Raw genomic sequence first — 15,358 nt, 5'->3', positions numbered from 1 at the left:
AAGCATACTTGGCAGATAGTGGGTGAATAAGTGATATATGCAGACATAGACACAAAGAGGCTTATTGCAGTAGCAATCTAAATATCTGTCAGCAGAGCACTGGCTAAATTAATTATGGCCCATCCACGATAGGTGGCCTGTGCAGTTGTCAAAAAGGATGTGATGTGTGTGTTTGTGTGTACTAATAAGGGAAGATGCACAAGATTATAAAACCAAGTTGCTGAACAAAATTTTGATCCCATCTACATGTACAGTCTGATCCAACCCCAACTACATGTTTAAAAATACAGAATATGCACACATATGGTTGTATATGATTTCTAGAAGGATCCATAAGAAACTTAACAAGTGTCACTTTTGAGGACTGGGACTGGGGGGTTCAGGGGGATGGGGAAGGGAACCTTTAAATGTGTCTTTTTTTTTTTTTTAAATAAACTGTGATTTTTTTAAACTGTAAATGTCAAACATATTTGTTAAAAATTCTATCTGGGGTTGGCCTGGCCAAAAGGAATGATGGGGAAAAATGTTTATACTATAATGTAATTGGGTAAACCAGGATATAAGTTTTATCTTCGGTAGGCTCATAACATAAAACAGACAAAAAAGAACGCATGGAAGAAAAGCCACGGCACAGCCCCTCCCAGCCTGGTCCCTGCAAGAAGGCCCGAGACCCCTCCCACCCCAGATCATCCCCAAGATGGCAGCCAAGTTGGCAAGGAGGACCTTCCACAGCCGGAGTCCAGCAAGCAGTCACAACAACATTCCAATGTTCGCAAAGTGAGATGGGCCCAACGCCCTCGTTCTGCACAGGACTAGGGAGATGGGAGTAAACCTGTCTTAACTTCTACAGGGGCTGAGAGCCTTTTCTTCAGAACTGAGATTTTAGGCTGGATGGCTGCAAGTCGGGAAACACTGAGTGTATCTGTGCGATCTGAAGAGTCCAGAAACAAACAGCTTAAACTACACTAGGTGCCTTTAAGTTTTGGTAACTGGGCGGAAAAGTGAAACCAGGAGAGAGGCTTCCAGGCAGCTGAAATGTCTCTGATTACCTTGTGGGCAGTCGTATGGAAGGAAATACTTTAAGAAACAGGAGGGTGAGCTGGGAGAAGGGGCAAGAATTTAAAAGTAAAGAACTTAAGCTCGGGAAGGGCCCTCAGATACCACCTAAGTCCAACCCCTACATCGCCAGAGAAGGAGTTGAGGCCCAGATGAGAATGCATTCCTTCTAAAAATGACTGTAGACCAGGGAAGGGGGGTGCTACTAAGTGACCAGAGTTACAGGTTCCCTGGTGGTGACTGCTAAAGCAGACTGGAATTGAGATATTATCCATTCTGGAAAAATACAGTTGTCTGAACATCACATCAGAGCCACAGGAAATAAGGACCCTGTCCCTGAAAGTGTTCCCGCTTCACATGAATAAATCTTGATGCCATCGTGAGCAGATAGAAATCTCCCTCTTTAGGACTAATAAGTCATTTCATTTAGCAAACTGGAGAGGCCCCAACCTTCCCTGGTTGTTACTGGCAGAAGCTCTGGGCCAGGAAGCTCAGCTGCCTGAATCCTCACTAAGGTTGCAGCAACCCAAGTTAAGTGTTTGTTTTCTTAGTTTTCCTCCAACCAGGCTCCCAGATGGCCTTCACCCACCCCAGAGAACCTAGCTCTTGGGAAGTGGGGTTAGCACGAAGATTGCCTTACAGAGAAAGTGTGATCCACCCTGCAGTTTGAGTTTTTAGGAGTCCTACCTGAGGAGGCAGCCCTGCTGGGGGGTGGGAGGGTGGGGTGAGGTGTCTTGGACCCTAACTTGTCCACAGAGAGAACCTTCATGTTGGTCCAGGCCCTGCCATTATCAGATACGATTCTGCAGAGACTTGAGGGCTGCTGGGAAAATCACAGAATGTTCAAACCGAAAGGGACCCTCGGGAGTATCTAAGAGTCCAACACTCTGGTGTTCCAGAGGATGAAGTGAAAACCGAGGAAGTTGGTGATTTGCTCAAAGCCACCCAACAATTTGGGAACAGAGGTGGAATGACAAGAGGGGCCCACAGACACTTTCCTTTGCCAGTTGAGCAGCCAAAGGGGCACCAACCTGTGTTTACCAAAGACCAGGTACAAGGTACCACAGGAATCACAAATCCTGCCTACAGGGAGCTGACATCTATTTGGAAAAACAAGACCTGACCCCTCAGAAAAGTTAATAATACTAAATAAAAACAAGTCATGCCACAGTTGAGGGAGGGAGGATAAATGAACAGATGCATGGTACAGAAAACCAAGAGGCATGCAGTTAGGAAGACTCCTCGGAGGAGGAGGGCAGGAAAGGATGAAGCGGTCCAGACAGAGGAAGAGAAGAAGAGCAGACTTTTGCAAGGTGGCAAATAAGGGGGAAGCGGCAGGAGAGGACACTGCAGTGGTCAGGGACCTGTGCCAGTGGCAGTCTGGCAGGTGACCAAACAGCCTGGCTGACCCATGGGTTCCTGGATGCCAAGGACACTTTCCCGCCTGGCTATGCCTCATGGACAAGAGAGCAGCATGTTCCAGGTGGGAATTACAGCTCTGAAGTTCAAAAGCAGCTAATCCCAGGGCTCTGTGAGCACTTTACACAAGGTCCTCCCACAGCTGACCCAGGGGACCAAGAACCACTTGACCATAAGGCCTCAGAGCTGCTGGGGGTATGCGGCCCAGCCTGCAAGGACACTGACCCCAAAGGCCTCGGGCAACTCCAGGAGGAAAAAGGGGTGGGCAGGTACGGTGGTTGAATAATGACCCCTAAAGAGTTATGTCCATGTGAATGTGACCTTGTTTGGATAAAGCATCTATGCAGATGTAATTAATTTAAGAATCTCAAGATAAGATCATCCTGGATTACTTAAGTGGGCCCTAAATCCAATGACAAGCATCTTTATAAGAGTGAGGCAGAGGGACATTAGATGGACAGAAGAGGAGGGCTCACAGAGGCATATAGGGGAGAAGGTGATGTGACCTGACCCTCTTCATCCATGAGCTCCCCAAAAGTAACTGTCACCCTCCTTCTCCAGCAAGTTTCTCAGAGTCCATTATTAGAGAGAGGTGGTGTGATTCAGGAAATGTTCTGGCTTTGGAGTCAAATAGGCCTGGATTTTAATCCCAGGGTGACTCAGGATATGAATGATTTGATCTCTCTGAGCCTCACTTTCTCACCTATAAAGTGGGGTAAATGCTTTATTGTGACAATTAGAACAGCACCTATAAAGTTTCCAGCATGTGGCTGCCTGCAAGAGGAGCACAATAAATGGTAGTAACTAATATCATCATTATTTACATCCATAGCAAAATTTTCCTGTAACACGGCTGTGCCCACCATGTTCTCGTGGAGTTGGTGGATGCGAGACCCACACCCTAGGGGCTGTCCCCAAGGGGCTCAGCCCAACCAGGAAGAGGGGGCATCCCGAGCAGAAGGTGAGGCAGCCTAAATTTAGGAAGAGCCCAATGATGGATGGAGAAGCACACACTACAGGTGCCAGAGTAGGGGGTAGGGGACTCCATGGTACAAGGGTAGGCTTTTGGAAGAACATACAGTAGAGCAAAGGATGGAAAGATGATATTCTGGGTTGAATTCTGTCTCCCTACAAGATATTTTGAAGCTCTAACCCTGGTACCTCAGAATGTGACCTTAATTAGAAATGGGATCATTGCAGACATAGTAAGTCAAGATGAGGTCACCTTGGAGTAGGGTAGGCCCTTAATCCAATATGACAGGTGTTCTTATACAAATAGGAGAGTCATAGACACAGAGACATGCAGGGGAGATACCACGTGAAGACGGAGGCAGAGACTGGAGTGATCCAGCTACAAGCCACAGAGTGCCAAGGACTGCCGGCCCCCAACAGAAGCTAGGAGAGGGCAAGGAAAGATTCCTTCCCTAGAGCCAGTAAAGAGAGCATGATCTTACCAACACCTTGATTTGGGACTTCTAGCCTCCAAAACTGTGACAGAATAAATTTCTACTGTTTTAAGCCACCCAGTCTGTGGTAATGTGTTACTGCGGCCCTAGGAGGCTGGTACTGGTGGGTAGGCCATTCCTGGTGAGCTGGAGAAAAGACTGCCCCTGGGGACTCAGGGCTGCCCTGGGAAAACCAACTCTTGGATTCCCCCTCTTGGATGGGGGAACAGGGGTTGAACCCACTGGCCTGCAGAACTCCCAGAGGCTCAGGCGGAAATCACCAAATCATTCTGCAGCAGAGAAAATGGAGGGTTGAAGGAGGGTGTTTCTGCATCCCTCAGGCAGCCAGGTGCAGGTGCTGAGGGTGACGAAAGGGACCAGCTGCCTGAAAGACAGCGTCTGTCAGCTACCCGCCCCCACCCTCGCCCTTCCCACACACACACACAGACAGGCAGGAAACAGTAAGGAGGAATTCTCAACACCTGACAGCCATGCTCACCCCTCCAGGCAAACACAATGGGCAAAGAGGTGGCGCACACCTGTGTGGGGCCCAGCACCCCTTGGCACTGCCACTGGTTTGTTCCCAGGTGTGGCTGGAGCAGCAGTTTCAATGTCACTGAGTCCAACAAGCCCTCCATTTATAGGGGATGAAACTGGGGCCCAGAGAGGGGACTGTTCACCAAAGATTACCCGGTCAGTGGGCACCGGAGCCAGAAGCCGGGGCCAGAACACAGTTGTCCTGCCCCCTGGATGATGTAAGATGTGAACCATGCTACCTCCAGCCAGGGCCTGGGCCTGCCTGAGACACATGGGGCCAAAATAACCAAGGACGGTGCTGAGATACTGACCACCAGGGCTTCAGTGGACCAGCACTGGGCTGGGCTTCTCAGGACCTGGAACTACCTGAGGGACACTGAGCAGGTCACTTTGCCCCCTGCCTCAGTTTCTCCAGTTGTCAAGTTAAAAGTTGATAACATGTAGGTTCTTTGATTATTCACTTAGCAGAGTTTGTGAGAATCTACTGCATCCCTCTTACTCACCTTCAAGACCTTCTTTCCCCACTCACTAGCTGTGACCTCAGTCCCCTGTGTTCCTCCAGTAGACACCCAATAAATACTTGTTTTCTGAATAAGGAACAGATGATGTTGAGTGAGTCACCCAATCTCTTGAAACCTCAGTTTCCTCATCTATAAAATGGGGCTAATAGTACCTACCTCCCCTGCTACCTCATAAGGCAGCTGTAAAGACCAAATAGAGAAGGCAGCTGTAGGAGGCTGAGGAAGAGGGCAAAGCTCCAAGCAAAGGCCCCAAACAGACCTCAGAGGCCACCCCATACTCCACCAAGGTTGGCCTCTGAGGACAGTCACACTGAGTCGATGCTCATATCTCTCTATGCAAGCCAGGATACAGGCCAGTCCACTTCGTGACCTGGGTACAAACCTCCCTCCCTTCCCTTGTCTGGAGTCAGAAAACCTTGGCTTATGTTCTGATGCTGCCTCTTCCTAATTGTATGACAGGAGCAGGCCACTTTATTTCTCTGAGCCTCAGTTTTCTCTTCTGTAGAAGAGGGTTTAATTAGCCCTGCCTATCTAGAAATGTAGCCGTGAGAGTCGAATGAAATAACATATGTGAGAGTGCTTTACAAACCATACAAATGTAGGCGGTGATTACTATAATTATTATGTCAAAAATAGACACATTGTGAGTCTCAGAGGAATGCAGACTCCTGGGCCAGGCGGAGGGTACAAATGCCACTACTCCTTTCAATTCCGGTAACTTTGACATTTTCTCCATCAAATTACAAAAGCCTATATTGCTTTTCCAGGAAGCCAAAAATATTCTAGCCACAACTCTGGGGAACCACAAAATAAGACATTTCCATCATAGATGCTGCTTGGCTTCAATCAACGCAGCTCCCTAGGCCACAAAAATGTTTTTTTAAAAACACCACTTACCATAATCCAGCCCCTCCTCCAAAACACATCCTTTCTCCTAAGAAAATAAGTGGGTACCACTTTTGATAAAATCCAACTCTGAGGCATTCATTCTCGGAAGGCAGGCCCTAACCCTGGCCAAGGGACAGACATCAGCATTCTCGGGTTACAGTTTGCAGGTAGAGAGATTTCCAGGGGAAGTGGGAGAGGAACTGAGGCTCCTGGCCAGCCCCAAGGGCTGTGAGGACAAGGCCTGTGAGCCCAAAGAGATAATGACTGCTCCAGTCTCAGAAATTAGCTCTACTAAAGGGCTAAGAAGCTAAACAACCTCAAGACTCCTTGAGCGGTTAAGTTTTAACCAATCAGGTAGGAAGAGGGCCTGTGGACCAATTTCTCCTCACCCACAGGCTTTGATGCTGCAACCTCATCTCCAACTCCCTCCTCCCAACAAATGGCTGCCCCATTCACAAAGAGTCAGCGGATCAAGGACCAGCCAGAAGGAATCTCAAAGAAGGCCCACCTGTCCTACGGTCCTTGTGGTCCCATAGTGTAGGCAACTGGCCCCACAAGGTCATCCCAAAACTGTGCATGGCAGACACCCCCAGTCCTGTGTTCAGGGCCAACCTGGCCAGGGTCCTATCCACAGCTACTTGCCCATGGTTTACTCTTGGGTCTGCTGCTTCCTCCAAAGACCACAGTCCTGGATGGAGACTGCATGCACTTTGCTTGTAACCTCAGGCCCCCTTTGGATGTTCTGCTCTCTGGTGCAAAAGCTTGAACCACATGACAGACAGCCTGGCCTGGTGGGAAAAGCAAATGCTTTGCAGTCAGGTAGACCTGAGTTTGAATCCAGGGCTTGTTGCTGACCAGCTCCAGAGCCTTGGGGAAACGACTTAGCATCTCCAGTCCCTGGTTTCCTCATCCATAAAAGGTATCACACAAAGTTTGTAAAGATTTGTAATAATGTATGTAAATAATATGTAATAATGTATGAAGGCCTCATGTACATGACTGGCACTTAATCAGTGGTGATTTTTATTATAATGGCACTCCTACCCCCACTCCCATGTGCCAGAGTCTAAGGCCTCATCACTCCACAGTGTCTGACCCTTACCTTTGGTTCACATGTTAACCACTTTTATCAGAGGGCCCTGCTCTCAGACTTGCCCAGTTCTGGGTTAAGCCAGGGCTGGCCACTGTGGAGTGCAGGGCTGGCAAATAAAAAGCACTCAAAACAGTAAATGTCTGTTTACATGGAAAACAAATCCTAAAATCTCAAATTACTGGAATATTTTCTCCACTACATTCTACTTCTTTGGGTACAAATCAATAAGTAAACAAGCTTAGATCAGAAGTTAAAGAGTAACTTCTCTCATAGGGACTTTTTTCTTCTTTGGATGGCCATGGTACTACATAGCATTCAGTGGGCAAAACACAAAGATGGGAGGTACTTGGATGATTCTGGAAGTTCCTTCAGACTTCAAAAAAATATTTTATTTATAATGCATTGTCATTTTCTGATTATAAGAGTAATATATGATCACTGTAGACAGTATGGGAGACAGAAAAAGTCAACGGAAAAAACAAATCAGTGTCAATTTCACCATCTCTAGAAAACGCCATAGTGAATGTTACAGTGTTATTTCCTGCCAGTCTTTCTTCTATACGCCTGTATGTATGTATGACTTCATTCATTTAAAAACAAACAAATGAATAAGCAAGACACCAGCACAGACAGGAAAGCAGCTGCTAACTGCCCATGGAAGGCTTCCTTGTCCTGTTCTCATTCTCCCCACCCCTCAACAAGTAACTTGTTAGTGACACGGCCTGCACATTGCACAGTTACAGCTTGTCTTATCAGGGGTTGGTGAACTTCTGTCCTCCGAGTGAGTGAACGTAGTCATCTCTGCTTTCCATTTTTGTGCTACTGAGTCAATATTTATTAGCTGTGTTGCTAAAACAGGCACCGGTCACAGACTTGGTACTAAGCCTTCCCATCTAATCTCAGTGGCACCTGGAGGCTTTACTATGCCACAGGCCACAGAACCAGGTGAGTGCTCCTGCCCTACTTGAACAGGTGGCCTCTGGCCCAGCAAGGTTGCAACCCATAATCATAGAAGTTGCAGAAGGCTAGTGCTGGAAGACACATAAATGTTACAGATGGGGAAACTGAGGCCCTGTGTGTGTGTGGGGGGGAGGGGTACTTGCCTAAGACAGTACAGCTCCAGAACCTCTGGACCCCTTTGCTCCCATACCTATGCTCTCTCTTGTTGCACTGTCTCACTGAATGCATCAACATGGAGAAACATCTTTAAAGGCAGCAGGAAACAGAACCCATTTCATCAGGACTGGAAATTAGGCAAGCACTGCTCGAGATAGTCAATTTCACAGACGGATCTTCCCAAGGGTGCCCTGATCTCTTGCAGTAATAATTAAGGTGATACCATCATGTTGTCAATCCTTTTGTCTCTTGCTGGAATCCATTTATTGATTCATATCATGAATTTTTATTGAGCACCAACTATGGGAAAGCATTACTTGTTTCACGAAAGCAGTGCCACTTTCCCCTTGCAGTTGCCAAAGGGAGTCTGAAGCCTAGAGGAAAATATACATAGAAAGGAAATGAAGGAGGATCATGGTTTGGGGGTAGCCTCGGGAGAAAGTACCTGTTCCCAAGAGCACCTCAGGTACTAAAAAGAACAAATCAAAAGGGAAAGGACAGTGACTTGGTATGACACCACATTCCTGTAGTTGTTTCTGTGGAGTAGTGGAAAGTGGAAAGTGCAAAGGACCCAGAGTGAGGCGATTGCATTCAAGTCCTACTTCCACTATCAACAGGCTGCACGGCCCAGGGAAGGAAAGTGCCTTACCCCAGGCCATGTGACATATTGGTGGCCAAACTGGACCTTGATCAAGTTCTTTATTCCAAGTCCATGGCTGATGACCCAGATGCCACAGATGAGTTTTCTACAACTTTTATCTTCAGACAGCCTCAAGAAAGCCACTACCCTTATCTGGAACTCCCATGGCAGTAGGACTTCTTCTCTTCAGTTGAAACCAAGCCCCACCCACAAGGGGAAGCCCTAGAACCTTCTCCCCACCTGGGTTCACAAACCCAGGCTCAACTACTTCCTACAGGAGCAGGACAGAGGCTGCTAGGCTCAAACCAGTGCAGAAAGAAGCCTGCAGTGTGGGGAGATGCTGGCATATGAGAGGGAGAACAAATGAGCATTCTGTGCAGCTGCTGGGATGTCAACAGCTCTGTACTCTCAGCCTACCCCCACCCCACCCCCTGCCACCTCCAGGCAAGAAAACAAAGAAGATCGTGAGAACAGGGCCATGATGAAAATGGTGCTGCGGCATTTCTACCTTCTTCTGCCCTTGGGAGTGCCATTCTGTAGACTTGAACTCAGAGCTCTCGGGGCTGAGCAAAGCTTATGGTGGCACTGGCCCCTGTCTTTGTTGACTGCCTACTATGGATCTAGCCCTATGTTAGGGGGAGTAGGAACATTAAGAAGGGCAAACCTTGGCCCCTGGTCTCAAAGGATTCACAGTCTGGCTTAGAAAGAAGAAGGAACACCCAGAAAACCTTCTACTTCCTATCAATTTTGTGTGAGGCACAGACTGTAAAGGCTATAGGTGCTTAAAACTGGAGAGATGGATGAGGCTTAGAGGAAGAACCCATAGGAAGACCTCAGAGGGAAAGGAGATATTTTCACTGGGCTTGAGAGCTGAGTGGAACTAGGCAGTAGAAAAGAGGAAGGGAGATGAGAAATAAAGTGCTCAGAATGAAGAAAGGAACATCTCATAAAAAGGCATGGATAAAGAAGCCAGAGGGGAGAAAGGTTAGGAAGTATTGGAAGGTTAGGAAGTTTGGACAGGTATAGTGGGCAAAATAATGGGACTGAGTTAGCCACATCCTTCAGTTTAATCTGCCAGCCACTTATTCCTGAGTGTACCAGACATTGTAGTGGGAAGATATGGCTCCTGCCCTAGAAGCACTTGCTCTACAAAGAGGAAATCAAGTTGGCAACAAAAACGGAAGGTAAACACATTAGAGATATATACCTGTAGGCAAAAAGTACAGTCTATAAAGGTAACCATCCAAATGTTGGTCGATGTCAACAAGGGTCCTCTAACCTTCACAATGGCTACAGGGGCTGGCTCTTGGGCAATCTTGCAGAGACAACAGGAAATGCACAACACCGTCATCACTAAATGAGCACCTATAGTTACGAACATTTGAATAGTTCAAGTTCTGTTCTCAGTTATCAGCCATTTTCTTCAGTTAGGCAAAGGTTTCCCAGACTTATTTTGAACACAGCTTCCCAAAGGCAGCTGTTTTCATTTTCTAGGCTGCTCCAAGCAAATACTATGGAATGGGTGGCTTAAACAAAGCTTACACTTTTGAGGCCATGAAAATATCCAAATCAAGGCATCATCAAGGCAATGCTTTCTTCCCAAAGACTGGCTGCTGGTGATACTTGGCTCCTCTGCCACATGGCAAGGCACATGGTGGGGTCTGCTGGCCTCTCCCTTCTCTGCTGGGTTTCACTGATGTCAGCTCTGTTCCAATCAGTTCACTCTGTTTATAAAGGACTCCAGTAATAGGATCAAGACCCATCCTAAATGACATGGGTCACACCTTAACTGAAATAGCCTCATCAAAAGGTCCTCCTTACAATGGGTCCACACCCACAGGAATGGATTAGATTTAAGTACATGGTTTCCTGGGGCACATACAGCTTCAAACCACCACAGCAGCAGCAGCTGGAATTGGGGCTTGAGCTATAATACCTTCAAGAATACTTCCCTGCATCCAACAGACAAGTCCTCTAAAATGTAGACTTTTAAAAAGTCATTTTGTTTAATGCCCAAGAAAGAAGGACTTGCACATGGTGAATTCTTTTGTGAAGAGCAGACTACTTTTATAAAACATTTTAATTACCCTAAAGAGCTCACAGTCCAGGGAAGATAGACGGTATCTCAGGGCGCTTCCAACCTAAATCCTAAGAAGGTTTGATGACAAATCACTCTTTCTAAACCCCTTGGGAGGTATCCAGGTGAGAGGGGTATCTCTGTCAGAATTGTTCTGCCAAAAGGGATGGGACACATGCTGTAGATACCAGTATGGATTCTTCACACCATCTCTTTTCCTTCCTTTTTAGCTGCTGCCATCCTAACTTACTAATCCTTCAGTAATTTACTGAGTCTTTTCTTTCCATGTGCAGGATATAAAACAATGATGCCTCCATGCCCACCCTCACAGAACTTCCAGGTCCTCACCACCTCACATTCTTCGCAGCGATTCGCTCCTCCCAGGCCTGTCTCCCAGGCCCTTTCTCCAACCACATTAATCTTTCTTCCTGCTTCTCTTCAGCTCAAAACTAGTATGAAGTCCAAACTCCTGACCATGCAATATTTTAAAAGCAATTGATCTGTTTGTATGTGACAAAAGAATCACATGCTAAATGTTTTAAATTTAAGTTTAAATGTTTTCAATATCACATGTATTATTTGGGTGTTCATTTGGCCGAACCATGTCCCGTCAGCTCTTGAGTTGCCATGGAGCCCAATACTCTCATGTTCCTTGCCTCTGCAAGTTCTCTGTAAGCTCCTAGAAAGTACACACTATATTTTTGCATTCAACCCCCCCTCTCCATCCTTCCTTAAGGCCCATCAAAGCATCTCCTACCTGATACGTCCTTGACTGATATTTCACAGAATCATTAAATTTTGTAACTGAGGGGACCTGGGTCATTAGTCCAGCCCCTTTGTTGTACCAACAAGAAGACTGAGAACTAGAGAAGAGAAGGAACTTACCAAATGTCACAATGGCAAAGCCAGAAGAGAGGCCTCAGGAATCAACTGAAACCAGAACTCATTCTTCCATTCAAACTTTTGCGCTAAGCCTTCTATCTGCCTACCACTGTGTAAGGCACTGGGAGATAAAATTGAATGAGCTCCAGTTCCTATGATCGGAAAGCTCACTGCTGCTTTAGGGGAGCTCTTTGTCAAGGGCCAGTGCCACAAAAAATGGAAGCAGACTGGCAGGCAAATAATGACAACAGAGGTGTCCACAAGGTGCTGTGGGAGCATAGAAGAGGTTTGTCCAGCTCCGCTGGCAGGCAACATTCCTCTCAGCTGCCAGGAGGTAGTAGAACTTGAGCACCAGGAGAACTAGGCCAGAGGTTAATACACGGGTGGGACTTAGACCAGCACAGGGAGAACATGCAACCTGGCTTAAGAGAAAGGTGGTCACCAGAAGCATGCAACAAAGACAGGAAATGAACCTAAAAGCCATAAAGAAATTGGCTTGTGGGGTCACTGCCTCTTCAAGTGTGCCTGCTTGCACCTGCGCCATTTCCTCCTCCCCACCTTGAGGTAAACTCCCTGAGTTTAATTGGCTTTTATCTGATGATCACTGCCCCTAATAGGCAGAGCTTTTCCAGCCCGCCCAACTCATACGATCCCAACCAGCCAATGAATGGGTCACTACTGGGTCAGGTGACCAGCCCTGTTCCAATCAGGAGCTATCCCTGCACAAGGACCAGCCCAGCACCACTCCCTGGGGCAGGGGGCTGTGCCGGGAGGTGGGAGGCCAGTTTTACCAAGAAGGGAAGGCTCAGTATGGCAGATCCCATACACAAGAGGGGCCTGGCATCACAGGCAGAGATCCAGTGTAGGTGAAGGCAGAGTCAAAAATAACATGGAGGGGCAGAGGTTAATAAAGAGACTTGTCCCATGAAAGGGAGATGTAATAACCCAACATCTTTAAGGACTGATTATGTGTCTCTTGAAGAACTGATCTTGGAGCCAGTTGTACAATCTAGACAAATTGGGGTGCTTTAAAAAATACAGATGCCAGGGCCCCACCTCAGACCTTCTAAATCTGAATCCTTGGCATATTTGTATGCTTGTATGTTTGTTTGTTTGTATGTTTGTTTTAAACCTCCCCTGGTGATTCTGATGTACTGCTTGGGCTGACAACCACTGTGCTGCATGTTTCACAGTCGTAATCTCATTTAATCCTCTGGAGTCAGGAAAGTTCTAGATTCAAATCCTGACCTGATAAAGTAGGTGGCATGGTCCCATTTCACAGGTGAGAAAACCAAGGCTCAGAGATGTGAAGTAATTGGCCCCAAAACACACAGCATGTCAGTAATAAAGCTGGGATTCACTCTCAGATTTGATCCCTGAGCCTGAGGGACAAATTCTCGGCTGTATGCTGGAGAGGTTCCACTGCCCTACTGAGATGGCTGGACCCAGGGATCTTGCAGGAGGGAAGCAGCCCCAAGGGTCAGGGTGGGGGTATGGAGCCAGGACGACTTGGCCAGGATGGCTGCGGCAGAGCTGGAGTGGGCAGGGAATGTTTCTTGATAGGCAGGGAATTGAAATCTTAGAGATGCATGTGGATCCCAGAGAGGTTCTTATATCAGGTTTTGGACAAAACATCTGAAAGAATTTCATGATCCCCAATTCTGGAAATGCTGCAGAGTTTGCTGGCTCTGAAGAGAAAATTCTTTCTCTAAGGAATCTTTTCGAGATTGTTACTTGGGACTTTATTGACAAACCTCTGTGGACACACAGACTTATCCTCCCTCCATGTGGCCTCCCTACTGTCTTTGTGCCTCTGCTTCCTTATCGGTAAATGGAACAGTGACTTCCCACATGCCTGCCTACCCCACAGAGGGGAGTCTAGGACCAAATGAGGTAACAGAGGAGAAGCTGCCTGATCCCAACCCTCCCTGGCAGAGGGTCTGGACAAGCGCTTCAAAACAACTGACCACTGGGTTTTTAGAATAAAGATGTCAGTATCAGTGACTATTGCTGTGAGCTCCAGCCAGCCAATGCCCCTTACATCTGTGGCAGGAAGGGAAAAAGTAATATTTTGAGAGCTGCTCAGAGCTGTTACCCTGTGCTTGGTAGGGGTGGGGAGAAAAAGGGAATGGGGAAGCATAGATGACTTTTGGCTTGGGGAAAATTTGAAAGGGTCGTTGGATTGGCAAAAAGGAGGTTGGGGGTCCACTAAGGTTTCAACAAGGAGTTAAACTGCCTGCATATAAAAGAAAAGGGGGACTGGTGGCTTGATGGGTTGAGCCCTCTACCATAAGTTTTACCCTTGGGAAGACGGTTGCTGCAAAGGAGAGGCTAGGCCTCCCTATATTTGTGCCTAAGAGTCTCCTCCTGAATGCCTCGTTGTTGCTCAGATGTGGCCCTCTCTCTCTGGCTAAGCCAACTTGAAAGGTGAAATCACTGCCCTCCCCCCTACGTGGGATCAGACACCCAGGGAAGTGAATCTCCCTGGCAACGTGGAATATGACTCCCGGGGAGGAATGTAGACCCGGCATCGTGGGATGGAGAACATCTTCTTGACCAAAAGGGGGATGTGAAAGGAAATGAAATAAGCTTCAGTGGCAGAGAGATTCCAAAACGAGCCGAGAGATCACTCTGGTGGGCACTCTTACGCACACTTTAGACAACCTTTTTTAGGTTCTAAAGAATTGGGGTAGCTGGTGGTGGATACCTGAAACTATTAAACTACAACCCAGAACCCATGAATCTCGAAGACAGTTGTATAAAAATGTAGCTTATGAGGGGTGACAGTGGGATTGGGAATGCCATAAGGACCAAACTCCACTTTGTCTAGTTTATGGATGGATGTGTAGAAAAGTAGGGGAAGCAAACAAACAGACAAAGGTACCTAGTGTTCTTTTTTACTTCAATTGCTCTTTTTCACTCTAATTATTATTCTTGTTATTTTTGTGTGTGTGCTAATGAAGGTGTCAGGGATTGATTTAGGTGATGAATGTACAACTAGGTAATGGTACTGTAAACAATCGAAAGTACAATTTGTTTTGTATGACTGCGTGGTATGTGAATATATCTCAATAAAATGATGATTAAAAAAAAAAAAAAAAAAAGAAAAGGGGCATTTCCCTTGGGCAGTAACTGTAAAGGATGGTAGCAGATTTGGGGCCTGGAGTCCCGTATCACCATGGAGGTCAGGAGTCAAAGGAGCAGAGGTGTCTGTTACCTAACTTTAAGCTGTTTTCTTCTCTGTGCAGGAACTCCTCACATTACCCCCAAGCCTTATGTGAAACTTAGTTTACCCTGCAACCAGTTTCAGCAGCAAGGTGAGGGACTTGGAAATGGGCCTGGGTCCGCTCCTGGGGAGGGTTATGGAGGGAGTGCAGCCTTGTCTCAAAAGGTGGTCTCAGGTCCAAGGACCTGAGGTGTCAAGGAGGATGTGAGAGTCCCCTGGGGAGACTCAGAAAGGCTGGGGCAGGGGGCAGGGGGCAGGACTTCCTGCTGTCCTGGAATGAAACGCTCATCGTTCTTATTTGGACATTAAAGGACAGGGGACCCCAGAAGCTGAAAAACATGAAAGGACATTCCATATGTGGTATTTCAACAATTCCATGAGTAGGGACTATGTTACAGATGCTGAAACTGCATCTATGAGAGCGAAGGTGCCTGGGGTCAAACATCTCCCAGTAGCTG

The 15,358-nt window shown here is 47.1% G+C and overlaps 1 protein-coding gene across 3 annotated transcripts in view; it reads right to left on the bottom strand.

Annotated features, from left to right (window-relative positions):
• DAPK2 (death associated protein kinase 2) overlaps positions 1-15,358 on the bottom strand; it is a 122,612-nt gene that overhangs the window by 86,275 nt on the left and 20,979 nt on the right. The window lies entirely within an intron of this gene.

The sequence above is a fragment of the Choloepus didactylus genome, chromosome 4 (genome assembly GCF_015220235.1).
Source record: "Choloepus didactylus isolate mChoDid1 chromosome 4, mChoDid1.pri, whole genome shotgun sequence".
NCBI lineage: Eukaryota > Metazoa > Chordata > Mammalia > Pilosa > Megalonychidae > Choloepus > Choloepus didactylus.
Note: the sequence above shows the minus strand (reverse complement) of the source record. Positions and strands in the feature narration are given on the sequence as shown.